Here is an 18,150-nt window from a genome sequence, read left to right as displayed (position 1 = left end):
TGTGCATTGTATGAATAAACATAATCACAAATCATCAAACATTTAGTCTATGAAAACATATTTAATAGGTGGCAAATTAACATGTTGTCTATGAAAACATAGTTATTAGGTGGCTAATTAACATTGTCTATGAAAACAGTTATTAGGTGGCAAATTAAGACTTAATTGCGAAGCCACATACCACACTAACAGAAACTATAAATGGCAAAGACAGCCCATATCTGTGTGATTGTTTCTACAGACAGGGTTCTCCATGTATAGGCATACAAAGGTATGGTGTCAGATGTCATAGACATCTGGGGACCTTCACATAACGAATAACTGAGTAAGCATGTTTGGGCTCTCACAGCATATCTCCATATGCAGTACATGGATCTCCATATATGGGTACCAGGGGTCTCCATATATGGTACCAGGGGTCTCAGTATATGGGTACCAGGGGTCTCCATGTGGGTAACTCGTCCGATATACGTCACTGGCCAGATGGTATGTCGCCACGAGGCGTCTCACTAGTTAATACTAAAATAACTTGCATTGACTATTCTATTGGTGAACTGTGGTGCACAAAATAAATGATGTCCATCGAATAGCAAAACTACAAATTACAATGAAACACATTTTAAGATTAAGAATAGAGATGATCTTGATAATGTTAATAAAGCAAGGAAGTAGAGTTAAGTAACATACCATGGTCTTTGGGTTCCTCCTGTTCAGCAGAAATGTCCCAGGTGGGGTCGAGAGAGTTCATCTTCACCTGAAGTCTGGAGTCAACAGTCAGATCTGATCAGAAATGATTGATATCCTGGAAGACTTGTGGAGAATTGACACAGACCAACTCTTCTTATACTAGAGAGCTTGGGGTGGAGCCACAAACTGCTTTGAATGATTGGCCAAAGAGAACAATAGGACCATCTCTCCACCAATCACGATCTAACATACTGTGTTCCACCCTCCCTTCTCCCCCCAGACATGCTCCATGCAACCTTCAACAAATAAAGTGATAATAAAATAATCTATATTTGAAGAATTCTTATTCTATAATAATACCATATCTCAATACATCATGGGCATAAACTAAAAGGTAACATAAATACATGTACAGTATCAACAGGATTAAACAATGAGTATCTGAGTAATATAGAAGCACATGTCAATATAAAAAAACAGCAGTCAGTAGCAATCCAAAGCAGGAGTATGCAATCCTAAAGAACATACAGTGTAGATTAAAGCATAATGAAAAGCACATGTGCCCTATTGGTAGGAGCACTGTTTCTGTTTTTATATTTCATGGTGATCTTGTGACATCTTAAGTCACATAAATTACCATTTCATTGCCATTTCACCCATAGTGAAATGGTTTAAACAAATGCATATGACATATCCTTCAGCTCACAAATCTTGCTGCTGTGTTTGTTTGCTCATTGTTGTTCTTCACACAGCAGATATGGGAGTTTTGTATCTCCTTGGGGGTTATGATCTATGGACAGGTAGTTAGGAAGTAAAGCTCAGTTCATGTGCAATGGGTGCATAGTCTGTTTTCAGGTATGCCTGTGACGTTCTTTTTCTATCACAAGATATTTTTCGGTCGGTCACCTTGTTCAGAAATTCTGCCACGTATTCTCTCTTTAGTGACTAAATAGCATTCTAGTTTGCTCTGCTTTTGGGTTGGTTCTTTCCAATGTGTCAGGTGGCTTTCTTTTGGCTCTTTTATAATTTGGTTTAATCCAGTGAGTTTTCTGTCTAGTGGTGGTCTGACTCTGAGCAGCAGTGTGTTCTCTTTGTCCTTGGAGAGGAGAAACACCTCCTCCCACATCTCCTCATCCAGTTTAGAAAACAGTCATTGGACCATTTCAATGTGAAAGGCCTGAAGGCCCAGAACAAAAGCCAGCCTTATTGACGGGCCATCATCACACAACATGAAATGTAGTGGTTTGAATAAAACTTCACTTTTCATTCAAACAACATGAATCATGTGGTGGTGTGTGAATAAAGATAGATAGATACCTTTATTATCCCAAAAGGGAAAACCAGTCGCCCAGAGGCAGCACAGCAGTTAAGTTTACAAAGTTACTAAGTACTGTTGTGTGCAGCGGAAAAAAAGAGTAAAACTAAAAACAAACAAAAAAACAATACAATACAATGCATTCGTAAGCGTAAAAAAACCCCCCAAAATATAGTGTCAAGGGAACAGTAAATGTTACGCAAGTGTCACATCATGAAATAAAGACTAAATCTTCTTATTTAAACAACATGAAACATGTAATGGAGTGAATACAAACTAAAGTGTTTATTTAAACAGATGTGTTTGTTGGACTTTGACAATACACTGACCTCCCATGCCACCCTTTTTATTGTTCAAATGTCTGAAACGGAAGCATAATGGAACATATACACATTATTATAGTCATTTTTAACAGTATAGTAGCCTAACTGTATTGTAATGCTCTGGCTACTATTGACAAAGTACAAAGCATAATGTGCAGACTTTAGAGTCAACACACACACACAGGTTTGCAATTGCTACTTTGTGGGGACATTACACATAGTCTACATTCCATTCATTTTTTTCTTTCTTTTTAACCCTAACCCCTAAACGGCTTGTGGGGACCTATTAATTTGTTCCCACTTGTTTTTTTTCCTTGATATGGTCCGATCAAAAGTACATTTTGTTAGAAAATATAGTTAGTGTTTTAATATTTTCTAATGTGGCCCCCTTTGAAAAAACAGGTTTTGTAACTCTGAGTGTGTAAATTTGTCGTTCATGAGTGATTTGTTCCTAAGAAATGTTATGTTCGCGCTTATGTTCACTCCTCTCCTCCCCTCTGCCTCCTCGAGTCCCCGTACACATGATGCACACTAAGACAGTGCAGCTCTGCGGACATGCATTCATTTTCCATTTGAATTGAAAGAAAGAACTATTGTTCTGTTGTGTTAATGTGATTGTTGTTCCTGGACAAAAAACAGGTAGTGACGAGTTAGCACGCCTCATTTAAGTATGAAAGTACTAAAGTAGATGTGCCACACGTGTGTCCAGCCTCTTTCACACTAATCAATGGAGTGAATGGACAGTAATGGTGGCCAGTTAGAGAACTTAGCGCCCCATCATCTATGAAAGAAATAATGATGACAATGGACAGCTATGGGTTGTCAGAGATATAATCCTTCCATCTGGTCTTTGGTCTGCCACTCTCCTTGGGTGGTTTTGATCTTTAGATCTGTCAGGTCTTTGTACAGTGGGCAGGCGGTTAGGAAGTGTAGCTCAGTTTCCACTTCATTTTATGCACAGTTTTCTCTAGGAGCCAGGTATGCCTATGATGGCCTTTTTTGGCGTCCACATCACATCCGGAGTGTCCGTTTGCTTCAGGCTGGTCGCAACAGCCTCACTTTTTTAAGCGTTTCTCGATTCAAATATATTCATATTTTTTTGGTTGCCAATGGCACCGCGACTCGCATAATATCAGGCCCAGTTAGTGTTGACACCACTAAAGTTTAGTCCCTTGGCCCTTGAACGTTGTCAAATTCTTGTCTGTCACTAGGCAGATCAAAATGTGATAATGAATAAGTCATGACTGAACAATAGATGCTATACTGGAATTCTGAATTAACAAAACATGGGCTATGGTGGATGGTGAACATATGTGTTGTTAACTCTTTATACTCAGACAGGACAACAAAGAAACCATCAGGCAAGAATTAAAAGTTCACACAAAATTTTTATTCAGATTTTTAAACAAAAATATGCTTTAACATGTTTATCTTCAAGGGGCCGTCTTAACAACAATTGTTTATGAAAAGACTGTAAATGATTATCATGCTACACTGATGTTTCTCGTCCTCTACTTTCATACTGTTCACACTATTCTGATGCATCTTTCATATGTATACGCTCATGGCATTTTCAGCTGCTTGTAGTTTCCACATTGACCACAGGAAACAGTTTAAATACAGTGTGTATTATTAATTGTCTAAAAGCTTCACAACATCACAACTAAATGTTGTCCCTGGTGTGATTTCTCTGGTGTGTTTTAAGGCTGGACATTAAAGAGAAGTATTGTCCACACTGATCACATCCATAGGGTTTCTCTCCTGTGTGAATTCTCTGGTGAACTTTTAGGTTGGACATTTTAGAGAAGTATTGTCCACATTGATCACATCCATAGGGTTTCTCTCCAGTGTGAATTCTCTGGTGTTTTTTTAGGTTAGACTTTTCAGAAAAGTGTTGTCCACAATGATCACATCCATAGGGTTTCTCTCCAGTGTGAATCCTCTGGTGTTTTTTAAGGCTGGACATTTGAGAAAAGTATTGTCCACAATGATCACACCCATAGTGTTTCTCTCCAGTGTGAATTCTATGGTGTTTTTTTAGAATGGACATTTCAGAAAAGTGTTGTCCACATTGATCACATCCATAGGGTTTCTCTCCAGTGTGAATTCTCTGGTGGCTTTTAAGATGGCCCATTAGGGAAAAGTGTTGTCCACACTGATCACATCCATAGGGTTTCTCTCCAGTGTGAATCCTCTGGTGTCTTTTAAGGCTGGACATTTCAGAAAAGTGTTGTCCACAATGATCACATCCATAGGGTTTCTCTCCAGTGTGAATCCTCTGGTGTCTTTTAAGGCTGGACATTTCAGAAAAGTGTTGTCCACACTGATCACATCCATAGGGTTTCTCTCCAGTGTGACTTCTCTGGTGTGTTTTAAGGTTGGACATTTGAGAGAACTTTTGTCCACACTGATCACATCCATAGGGTTTCTCTCCAGTGTGAATCCTCTGGTGTGTTTTAAGGCTGGACATTTCAGAAAAGTGTTGTCCACAATGATCACATCCATAGGGTTTCTCCCCTGTGTGAATTCTCTGGTGTTTTTTAAGGCTTGTCATTCGAGAAAAGTGTTGTCCGCAATTATCACATCCATAGGGTTTCTCTCCTGTGTGAATTCTCTTGTGTAGTTTAAGTTTGGAGATGCAAGAGAAGTGTTGGCCACACTGATCACATCCATAGGGTTTCTCTCCAGTGTGAATTCTCTGGTGTAGTTTAAGTTTGGAGATGCCAGGAAAGTGTTTTCCACACTGATCACAGCAGTGTTGTTTTTGCTTAGCCAACTGTCTTTCTTCATTCACCTCTGGTATGACCGGGAAGCCAGTCTGATGACGCAACACTGGAATGGAAACAAAGAAAGGGGATATATTGTTGAGTACGACGTTACTTAATGGATTGTTAACTTGTGCATTGTATGAATAAACATAATCACAAATCATCAAACATTTAGTCTATGAAAACATATTTAATAGGTGGCAAATTAACATGTTGTCTATGAAAACATAGTTATTAGGTGGCTAATTAACATTGTCTATGAAAACAGTTATTAGGTGGCAAATTAAGACTTAATTGCGAAGCCACATACCACACTAACAGAAACTATAAATGGCAAAGACAGCCCATATCTGTGTGATTGTTTCTACAGACAGGGTTCTCCATGTATAGGCATACAAAGGTATGGTGTCAGATGTCATAGACATCTGGGGACCTTCACATAACGAATAACTGAGTAAGCATGTTTGGGCTCTCACAGCATATCTCCATATGCAGTACATGGATCTCCATATATGGGTACCAGGGGTCTCCATATATGGTACCAGGGGTCTCAGTATATGGGTACCAGGGGTCTCCATGTGGGTAACTCGTCCGATATACGTCACTGGCCAGATGGTATGTCGCCACGAGGCGTCTCACTAGTTAATACTAAAATAACTTGCATTGACTATTCTATTGGTGAACTGTGGTGCACAAAATAAATGATGTCCATCGAATAGCAAAACTACAAATTACAATGAAACACATTTTAAGATTAAGAATAGAGATGATCTTGATAATGTTAATAAAGCAAGGAAGTAGAGTTAAGTAACATACCATGGTCTTTGGGTTCCTCCTGTTCAGCAGAAATGTCCCAGGTGGGGTCGAGAGAGTTCATCTTCACCTGAAGTCTGGAGTCAACAGTCAGATCTGATCAGAAATGATTGATATCCTGGAAGACTTGTGGAGAATTGACACAGACCAACTCTTCTTATACTAGAGAGCTTGGGGTGGAGCCACAAACTGCTTTGAATGATTGGCCAAAGAGAACAATAGGACCATCTCTCCACCAATCACGATCTAACATACTGTGTTCCACCCTCCCTTCTCCCCCCAGACATGCTCCATGCAACCTTCAACAAATAAAGTGATAATAAAATAATCTATATTTGAAGAATTCTTATTCTATAATAATACCATATCTCAATACATCATGGGCATAAACTAAAAGGTAACATAAATACATGTACAGTATCAACAGGATTAAACAATGAGTATCTGAGTAATATAGAAGCACATGTCAATATAAAAAAACAGCAGTCAGTAGCAATCCAAAGCAGGAGTATGCAATCCTAAAGAACATACAGTGTAGATTAAAGCATAATGAAAAGCACATGTGCCCTATTGGTAGGAGCACTGTTTCTGTTTTTATATTTCATGGTGATCTTGTGACATCTTAAGTCACATAAATTACCATTTCATTGCCATTTCACCCATAGTGAAATGGTTTAAACAAATGCATATGACATATCCTTCAGCTCACAAATCTTGCTGCTGTGTTTGTTTGCTCATTGTTGTTCTTCACACAGCAGATATGGGAGTTTTGTATCTCCTTGGGGGTTATGATCTATGGACAGGTAGTTAGGAAGTAAAGCTCAGTTCATGTGCAATGGGTGCATAGTCTGTTTTCAGGTATGCCTGTGACGTTCTTTTTCTATCACAAGATATTTTTCGGTCGGTCACCTTGTTCAGAAATTCTGCCACGTATTCTCTCTTTAGTGACTAAATAGCATTCTAGTTTGCTCTGCTTTTGGGTTGGTTCTTTCCAATGTGTCAGGTGGCTTTCTTTTGGCTCTTTTATAATTTGGTTTAATCCAGTGAGTTTTCTGTCTAGTGGTGGTCTGACTCTGAGCAGCAGTGTGTTCTCTTTGTCCTTGGAGAGGAGAAACACCTCCTCCCACATCTCCTCATCCAGTTTAGAAAACAGTCATTGGACCATTTCAATGTGAAAGGCCTGAAGGCCCAGAACAAAAGCCAGCCTTATTGACGGGCCATCATCACACAACATGAAATGTAGTGGTTTGAATAAAACTTCACTTTTCATTCAAACAACATGAATCATGTGGTGGTGTGTGAATAAAGATAGATAGATACCTTTATTATCCCAAAAGGGAAAACCAGTCGCCCAGAGGCAGCACAGCAGTTAAGTTTACAAAGTTACTAAGTACTGTTGTGTGCAGCGGAAAAAAAGAGTAAAACTAAAAACAAACAAAAAAACAATACAATACAATGCATTCGTAAGCGTAAAAAAACCCCCCAAAATATAGTGTCAAGGGAACAGTAAATGTTACGCAAGTGTCACATCATGAAATAAAGACTAAATCTTCTTATTTAAACAACATGAAACATGTAATGGAGTGAATACAAACTAAAGTGTTTATTTAAACAGATGTGTTTGTTGGACTTTGACAATACACTGACCTCCCATGCCACCCTTTTTATTGTTCAAATGTCTGAAACGGAAGCATAATGGAACATATACACATTATTATAGTCATTTTTAACAGTATAGTAGCCTAACTGTATTGTAATGCTCTGGCTACTATTGACAAAGTACAAAGCATAATGTGCAGACTTTAGAGTCAACACACACACACAGGTTTGCAATTGCTACTTTGTGGGGACATTACACATAGTCTACATTCCATTCATTTTTTTCTTTCTTTTTAACCCTAACCCCTAAACGGCTTGTGGGGACCTATTAATTTGTTCCCACTTGTTTTTTTTCCTTGATATGGTCCGATCAAAAGTACATTTTGTTAGAAAATATAGTTAGTGTTTTAATATTTTCTAATGTGGCCCCCTTTGAAAAAACAGGTTTTGTAACTCTGAGTGTGTAAATTTGTCGTTCATGAGTGATTTGTTCCTAAGAAATGTTATGTTCGCGCTTATGTTCACTCCTCTCCTCCCCTCTGCCTCCTCGAGTCCCCGTACACATGATGCACACTAAGACAGTGCAGCTCTGCGGACATGCATTCATTTTCCATTTGAATTGAAAGAAAGAACTATTGTTCTGTTGTGTTAATGTGATTGTTGTTCCTGGACAAAAAACAGGTAGTGACGAGTTAGCACGCCTCATTTAAGTATGAAAGTACTAAAGTAGATGTGCCACACGTGTGTCCAGCCTCTTTCACACTAATCAATGGAGTGAATGGACAGTAATGGTGGCCAGTTAGAGAACTTAGCGCCCCATCATCTATGAAAGAAATAATGATGACAATGGACAGCTATGGGTTGTCAGAGATATAATCCTTCCATCTGGTCTTTGGTCTGCCACTCTCCTTGGGTGGTTTTGATCTTTAGATCTGTCAGGTCTTTGTACAGTGGGCAGGCGGTTAGGAAGTGTAGCTCAGTTTCCACTTCATTTTATGCACAGTTTTCTCTAGGAGCCAGGTATGCCTATGATGGCCTTTTTTGGCGTCCACATCACATCCGGAGTGTCCGTTTGCTTCAGGCTGGTCGCAACAGCCTCACTTTTTTAAGCGTTTCTCGATTCAAATATATTCATATTTTTTTGGTTGCCAATGGCACCGCGACTCGCATAATATCAGGCCCAGTTAGTGTTGACACCACTAAAGTTTAGTCCCTTGGCCCTTGAACGTTGTCAAATTCTTGTCTGTCACTAGGCAGATCAAAATGTGATAATGAATAAGTCATGACTGAACAATAGATGCTATACTGGAATTCTGAATTAACAAAACATGGGCTATGGTGGATGGTGAACATATGTGTTGTTAACTCTTTATACTCAGACAGGACAACAAAGAAACCATCAGGCAAGAATTAAAAGTTCACACAAAATTTTTATTCAGATTTTTAAACAAAAATATGCTTTAACATGTTTATCTTCAAGGGGCCGTCTTAACAACAATTGTTTATGAAAAGACTGTAAATGATTATCATGCTACACTGATGTTTCTCGTCCTCTACTTTCATACTGTTCACACTATTCTGATGCATCTTTCATATGTATACGCTCATGGCATTTTCAGCTGCTTGTAGTTTCCACATTGACCACAGGAAACAGTTTAAATACAGTGTGTATTATTAATTGTCTAAAAGCTTCACAACATCACAACTAAATGTTGTCCCTGGTGTGATTTCTCTGGTGTGTTTTAAGGCTGGACATTAAAGAGAAGTATTGTCCACACTGATCACATCCATAGGGTTTCTCTCCTGTGTGAATTCTCTGGTGAACTTTTAGGTTGGACATTTTAGAGAAGTATTGTCCACATTGATCACATCCATAGGGTTTCTCTCCAGTGTGAATTCTCTGGTGTTTTTTTAGGTTAGACTTTTCAGAAAAGTGTTGTCCACAATGATCACATCCATAGGGTTTCTCTCCAGTGTGAATCCTCTGGTGTTTTTTAAGGCTGGACATTTGAGAAAAGTATTGTCCACAATGATCACACCCATAGGGTTTCTCTCCAGTGTGAATTCTATGGTGTTTTTTTAGAATGGACATTTCAGAAAAGTGTTGTCCACATTGATCACATCCATAGGGTTTCTCTCCAGTGTGAATTCTCTGGTGGCTTTTAAGATGGCCCATTAGGGAAAAGTGTTGTCCACACTGATCACATCCATAGGGTTTCTCTCCAGTGTGAATCCTCTGGTGTCTTTTAAGGCTGGACATTTCAGAAAAGTGTTGTCCACAATGATCACATCCATAGGGTTTCTCTCCAGTGTGAATCCTCTGGTGTCTTTTAAGGCTGGACATTTCAGAAAAGTGTTGTCCACACTGATCACATCCATAGGGTTTCTCTCCAGTGTGACTTCTCTGGTGTGTTTTAAGGTTGGACATTTGAGAGAACTTTTGTCCACACTGATCACATCCATAGGGTTTCTCTCCAGTGTGAATCCTCTGGTGTGTTTTAAGGCTGGACATTTCAGAAAAGTGTTGTCCACAATGATCACATCCATAGGGTTTCTCCCCTGTGTGAATTCTCTGGTGTTTTTTAAGGCTTGTCATTCGAGAAAAGTGTTGTCCGCAATTATCACATCCATAGGGTTTCTCTCCTGTGTGAATTCTCTTGTGTAGTTTAAGTTTGGAGATGCAAGAGAAGTGTTGGCCACACTGATCACATCCATAGGGTTTCTCTCCAGTGTGAATTCTCTGGTGTAGTTTAAGTTTGGAGATGCCAGGAAAGTGTTTTCCACACTGATCACAGCAGTGTTGTTTTTGCTTAGCCAACTGTCTTTCTTCATTCACCTCTGGTATGACCGGGAAGCCAGTCTGATGACGCAACACTGGAATGGAAACAAAGAAAGGGGATATATTGTTGAGTACGACGTTACTTAATGGATTGTTAACTTGTGCATTGTATGAATAAACATAATCACAAATCATCAAACATTTAGTCTATGAAAACATATTTAATAGGTGGCAAATTAACATGTTGTCTATGAAAACATAGTTATTAGGTGGCTAATTAACATTGTCTATGAAAACAGTTATTAGGTGGCAAATTAAGACTTAATTGCGAAGCCACATACCACACTAACAGAAACTATAAATGGCAAAGACAGCCCATATCTGTGTGATTGTTTCTACAGACAGGGTTCTCCATGTATAGGCATACAAAGGTATGGTGTCAGATGTCATAGACATCTGGGGACCTTCACATAACGAATAACTGAGTAAGCATGTTTGGGCTCTCACAGCATATCTCCATATGCAGTACATGGATCTCCATATATGGGTACCAGGGGTCTCCATATATGGGTACCAGGGGTCTCAGTATATGGGTACCAGGGGTCTCCATGTGGGTAACTCGTCCGATATACGTCACTGGCCAGATGGTATGTCGCCACGAGGCGTCTCACTAGTTAATACTAAAATAACTTGCATTGACTATTCTATTGGTGAACTGTGGTGCACAAAATAAATGATGTCCATCGAATAGCAAAACTACAAATTACAATGAAACACATTTTAAGATTAAGAATAGAGATGATCTTGATAATGTTAATAAAGCAAGGAAGTAGAGTTAAGTAACATACCATGGTCTTTGGGTTCCTCCTGTTCAGCAGAAATGTCCCAGGTGGGGTCGAGAGAGTTCATCTTCACCTGAAGTCTGGAGTCAACAGTCAGATCTGATCAGAAATGATTGATATCCTGGAAGACTTGTGGAGAATTGACACAGACCAACTCTTCTTATACTAGAGAGCTTGGGGTGGAGCCACAAACTGCTTTGAATGATTGGCCAAAGAGAACAATAGGACCATCTCTCCACCAATCACGATCTAACATACTGTGTTCCACCCTCCCTTCTCCCCCCAGACATGCTCCATGCAACCTTCAACAAATAAAGTGATAATAAAATAATCTATATTTGAAGAATTCTTATTCTATAATAATACCATATCTCAATACATCATGGGCATAAACTAAAAGGTAACATAAATACATGTACAGTATCAACAGGATTAAACAATGAGTATCTGAGTAATATAGAAGCACATGTCAATATAAAAAAACAGCAGTCAGTAGCAATCCAAAGCAGGAGTATGCAATCCTAAAGAACATACAGTGTAGATTAAAGCATAATGAAAAGCACATGTGCCCTATTGGTAGGAGCACTGTTTCTGTTTTTATATTTCATGGTGATCTTGTGACATCTTAAGTCACATAAATTACCATTTCATTGCCATTTCACCCATAGTGAAATGGTTTAAACAAATGCATATGACATATCCTTCAGCTCACAAATCTTGCTGCTGTGTTTGTTTGCTCATTGTTGTTCTTCACACAGCAGATATGGGAGTTTTGTATCTCCTTGGGGGTTATGATCTATGGACAGGTAGTTAGGAAGTAAAGCTCAGTTCATGTGCAATGGGTGCATAGTCTGTTTTCAGGTATGCCTGTGACGTTCTGGGGACGTTCTGTGGGGACATTACACAGTCTACATTCCATTCATTTTTTTCTTTCTTTTTAACCCTAACCCCTAAACGGCTTGTGGGGACCTATTAATTTGTTCCCACTTGTTTTTTTTCCTTGATATGGTCCGATCAAAAGTACATTTTGTTAGAAAATATAGTTAGTGTTTTAATATTTTCTAATGTGGCCCCCTTTGAAAAAACAGGTTTTGTAACTCTGAGTGTGTAAATTTGTCGTTCATGAGTGATTTGTTCCTAAGAAATGTTATGTTCGCGCTTATGTTCACTCCTCTCCTCCCCTCTGCCTCCTCGAGTCCCCGTACACATGATGCACACTAAGACAGTGCAGCTCTGCGGACATGCATTCATTTTCCATTTGAATTGAAAGAAAGAACTATTGTTCTGTTGTGTTAATGTGATTGTTGTTCCTGGACAAAAAACAGGTAGTGACGAGTTAGCACGCCTCATTTAAGTATGAAAGTACTAAAGTAGATGTGCCACACGTGTGTCCAGCCTCTTTCACACTAATCAATGGAGTGAATGGACAGTAATGGTGGCCAGTTAGAGAACTTAGCGCCCCATCATCTATGAAAGAAATAATGATGACAATGGACAGCTATGGGTTGTCAGAGATATAATCCTTCCATCTGGTCTTTGGTCTGCCACTCTCCTTGGGTGGTTTTGATCTTTAGATCTGTCAGGTCTTTGTACAGTGGGCAGGCGGTTAGGAAGTGTAGCTCAGTTTCCACTTCATTTTATGCACAGTTTTCTCTAGGAGCCAGGTATGCCTATGATGGCCTTTTTTGGCGTCCACATCACATCCGGAGTGTCCGTTTGCTTCAGGCTGGTCGCAACAGCCTCACTTTTTTAAGCGTTTCTCGATTCAAATATATTCATATTTTTTTGGTTGCCAATGGCACCGCGACTCGCATAATATCAGGCCCAGTTAGTGTTGACACCACTAAAGTTTAGTCCCTTGGCCCTTGAACGTTGTCAAATTCTTGTCTGTCACTAGGCAGATCAAAATGTGATAATGAATAAGTCATGACTGAACAATAGATGCTATACTGGAATTCTGAATTAACAAAACATGGGCTATGGTGGATGGTGAACATATGTGTTGTTAACTCTTTATACTCAGACAGGACAACAAAGAAACCATCAGGCAAGAATTAAAAGTTCACACAAAATTTTTATTCAGATTTTTAAACAAAAATATGCTTTAACATGTTTATCTTCAAGGGGCCGTCTTAACAACAATTGTTTATGAAAAGACTGTAAATGATTATCATGCTACACTGATGTTTCTCGTCCTCTACTTTCATACTGTTCACACTATTCTGATGCATCTTTCATATGTATACGCTCATGGCATTTTCAGCTGCTTGTAGTTTCCACATTGACCACAGGAAACAGTTTAAATACAGTGTGTATTATTAATTGTCTAAAAGCTTCACAACATCACAACTAAATGTTGTCCCTGGTGTGATTTCTCTGGTGTGTTTTAAGGCTGGACATTAAAGAGAAGTATTGTCCACACTGATCACATCCATAGGGTTTCTCTCCTGTGTGAATTCTCTGGTGAACTTTTAGGTTGGACATTTTAGAGAAGTATTGTCCACATTGATCACATCCATAGGGTTTCTCTCCAGTGTGAATTCTCTGGTGTTTTTTTAGGTTAGACTTTTCAGAAAAGTGTTGTCCACAATGATCACATCCATAGGGTTTCTCTCCAGTGTGAATCCTCTGGTGTTTTTTAAGGCTGGACATTTGAGAAAAGTATTGTCCACAATGATCACACCCATAGGGTTTCTCTCCAGTGTGAATTCTATGGTGTTTTTTTAGAATGGACATTTCAGAAAAGTGTTGTCCACATTGATCACATCCATAGGGTTTCTCTCCAGTGTGAATTCTCTGGTGGCTTTTAAGATGGCCCATTAGGGAAAAGTGTTGTCCACACTGATCACATCCATAGGGTTTCTCTCCAGTGTGAATCCTCTGGTGTCTTTTAAGGCTGGACATTTCAGAAAAGTGTTGTCCACAATGATCACATCCATAGGGTTTCTCTCCAGTGTGAATCCTCTGGTGTCTTTTAAGGCTGGACATTTCAGAAAAGTGTTGTCCACACTGATCACATCCATAGGGGTTCTCTCCAGTGTGACTTCTCTGGTGTGTTTTAAGGTTGGACATTTGAGAGAACTTTTGTCCACACTGATCACATCCATAGGGTTTCTCTCCAGTGTGAATCCTCTGGTGTGTTTTAAGGCTGGACATTTCAGAAAAGTGTTGTCCACAATGATCACATCCATAGGGTTTCTCCCCTGTGTGAATTCTCTGGTGTTTTTTAAGGCTTGTCATTCGAGAAAAGTGTTGTCCGCAATTATCACATCCATAGGGTTTCTCTCCTGTGTGAATTCTCTTGTGTAGTTTAAGTTTGGAGATGCAAGAGAAGTGTTGGCCACACTGATCACATCCATAGGGTTTCTCTCCAGTGTGAATTCTCTGGTGTAGTTTAAGTTTGGAGATGCCAGGAAAGTGTTTTCCACACTGATCACAGCAGTGTTGTTTTTGCTTAGCCAACTGTCTTTCTTCATTCACCTCTGGTATGACCGGGAAGCCAGTCTGATGACGCAACACTGGAATGGAAACAAAGAAAGGGGATATATTGTTGAGTACGACGTTACTTAATGGATTGTTAACTTGTGCATTGTATGAATAAACATAATCACAAATCATCAAACATTTAGTCTATGAAAACATATTTAATAGGTGGCAAATTAACATTTTGTCTATGAAAACATAGTTATTAGGTGGCTAATTAACATTGTCTATGAAAACATAGTTATTAGGTGGCAAATTAAGACTTAATTGCGAAGCCACATACCACACTAACAGAAACTATAAATGGCAAAGACAGCCCATATCTGTGTGACTGTTTCTACAGACAGGGTTCTCCATGTATAGGCATACAAAGGTATGGTGTCAGATGTCATAGACATCTGGGGACCTTCACATAACGAATAACTGAGTAAGCATGTTTGGGCTCTCACAGCATATCTCCATATGCAGTACATGGATCTCCATATATGGGTACCAGGGGTCTCCATATATGGGTACCAGGGGTCTCAGTATATGGGTACCAGGGGTCTCCATGTGGGTAACTCGTCCGATATACGTCACTGGCCAGATGGTATGTCGCCACGAGGCGTCTCACTAGTTAATACTAAAATAACTTGCATTGACTATTCTATTGGTGAACTGTGGTACACAAAATAAATGATGTCCATCGAATAGCAAAACTACAAATTACAATGAAACACATTTTAAGATTAAGAATAGAGATGATCTTGATAATGTTAATAAAGCAAGGAAGTAGAGTTAAGTAACATACCATGGTCTTTGGGTTCCTCCTGTTCAGCAGAAATGTCCCAGGTGGGGTCGAGAGAGTTCATCTTCACCTGAAGTCTGGAGTCAACAGTCAGATCTGATCAGAAATGATTGATATCCTGGAAGACTTGTGGAGAATTGACACAGACCAACTCTTCTTATACTAGAGAGCTTGGGGTGGAGCCACAAACTGCTTTGAATGATTGGCCAAAGAGAACAATAGGACCATCCAGACTTTCTCAAGCTAAATGAGGACAAGACAGAAGTTCTCATAATAGGTTCTACTGCCCAGAGAGAATCAATAATAAATAGACTTGGTAACCTGGCTAAAGAAAATAACACCTCTGTTAAGAACCTGGGGGTGATCATTGATGCTGAATTAAATTTTAATACACACATTAATCATGTCACGAAGATTGCCTTCTTTCACCTTAGAAATATTGCGCGAATTAGAGCCTATCTGTCGCTGAACGATGCAAAAACGCTGATCCACGCTTTTGTTTTCTCTCGGCTTGATTACTGCAACGCACTTCTCTCTGGTCTGCCAAAGAAAACAACTGACAGATTACAACTTGTTCAAAATGCAGCAGCCAGAGTTTTAACAAAAACTAAGATAAGAGAACATATTACTCCAGTTTTAGCGTCGCTACACTGGCTCCCGGTTGTTTTTAGGATTGATTTTAAAATTATTTTACTTGTTTATAAAGCTCTAAATGGTCTGGCACCTTCGTACCTCTATAACTGCCTGCATAGATATGTTCCAACCCGCCCACTCAGGTCCTCTAGTGCAGACCTACTTGAGGTGCCAACAATGACATATAAAAAATATGGTGAAGCAGCTTTCTGCTTCTATGGACCGACAGCTTGGAATAAACTACCACTACACCTAAGACAGGCAGCCTCGGTGGATAGCTTTAAAGCACAGCTCAAGACCTATTTCTTTACTCTTGCTTTTAGCTAAATTTTTTAATCCCTATGCTGCTATTGACGTCCGCACGGCTCTGAAATTGTTCTTCAATGTTCTATGCTTTTATTTTTTCTTGCTTTATTGTAATCATTTTACTTATCTCTTTTTTATGTATTTTTTATTTCTATTTTACTTTTTCTCTGTTAAGCACGTGTGCTTCATTTTATGCTCTGTAAAGCACTTTGAGCTGCATTTCATGTCATGAAAGGTGCTATACAAATAAAGTTTTATTATTATTATTATTATTATCTCTCCACCAATCACGATCTAACATACTGTGTTCCACCCTCCCTTCTCCCCCCAGACATGCTCCATGCAACCTTCAACAAATAAAGTGATAATAAAATAATCTATATTTGAAGAATTCTTATTCTATAATACCATATCTCAATACATCATGGGCATAAACTAAAAGGTAACATAAATACATGTACAGTATCAACAGGATTAAACAATGAGTAGTAATATAGAAGCACATGTCAATATAAAAAAACAGCAGTCAGTAGCAATCCAAAGCAGGAGTATGCAATCCTAAAGAACATACAGTGTAGATTAAAGCATAATGAAAAGCACATGTGCCCTATTGGTAGGAGCACTGTTTCTGTTTTTATATTTCATGGTGATCTTGTGACATCTTAAGTCACATAAATTACCATTTCATTGCCATTTCACCCATAGTGAAATGGTTTAAACAAATGCATATGACATATCATTCAGCTCACAAATCTTGCTGCTGTGTTTGTTTGCTCATTGTTGTTCTTCACACAGCAGATATGGGAGTTTTGTATCTCCTTGGGGGTTATGATATATGGACAGGTAGTTAGGAAGTAAAGCTCAGTTCATGTGCAATGGGTGCATAGTCTGTTTTCAGGTATGCCTGTGACGTTCTTTTTCTATCACAAGATATTTTTCGGTCGGTCACCTTGTTCAGAAATTCTGCCACGTATTCTCTCTTTAGTGACTAAATAGCATTCTAGTTTGCTCTGCTTTTGGGTTGGTTCTTTCCAATGTGTCAGGTGGCTTTCTTTTGGCTCTTTTATAATTTGGTTTAATCCAGTGAGTTTTCTGTCTAGTGGTGGTCTGACTCTGAGCAGCAGTGTGTTCTCTTTGTCCTTGGAGAGGAGAAACACCTCCTCCCACATCTCCTCATCCAGTTTAGAAAACAGTCATTGGACCATTTCAATGTGAAAGGCCTGAAGGCCCAGAACAAAAGCCAGCCTTATTGACGGGCCATCGTCACACAACATGAAATGTAGTGGTTTGAATAAAACTTCACTTTTCATTCAAACAACATGAATCATGTGGTGGTGTGTGAATAAAGATAGATAGATACCTTTATTATCCCAAAAGGGAAAACCAGTCGCCCAGAGGCAGCACAGCAGTTAAGTTTACAAAGTTACTAAGTACTGTTGTGTGCAGCGGAAAAAAAGAGTAAAACTAAAAACAAACAAAAAAACAATACAATACAATGCATTCGTAAGCGTAAAAAAAACCCCCAAAATATAGTGTCAAGGGAACAGTAAATGTTACGCAAGTGTCACATCATGAAATAAAGACTAAATCTTCTTATTTAAACAACATGAAACATGTAATGGTGTGAATACAAACTAAAGTGTTTATTTAAACAGATGTGTTTGTTGGACTTTGACAATACACTGACCTCCCATGCCACCCTTTTTATTGTTCAAATGTCTGAAACGGAAGCATAATGGAACATATACACATTATTATAGTCATTTTTAACAGTATAGTAGCCTAACTGTATTGTAATGCTCTGGCTACTATTGA

The sequence above is a fragment of the Nannobrachium achirus genome (assembly GCF_963921795.1).
Source record: "Nannobrachium achirus genome assembly, chromosome: 9".
Lineage (NCBI taxonomy): Eukaryota > Metazoa > Chordata > Actinopteri > Myctophiformes > Myctophidae > Nannobrachium > Nannobrachium achirus.
Note: the sequence above shows the minus strand (reverse complement) of the source record.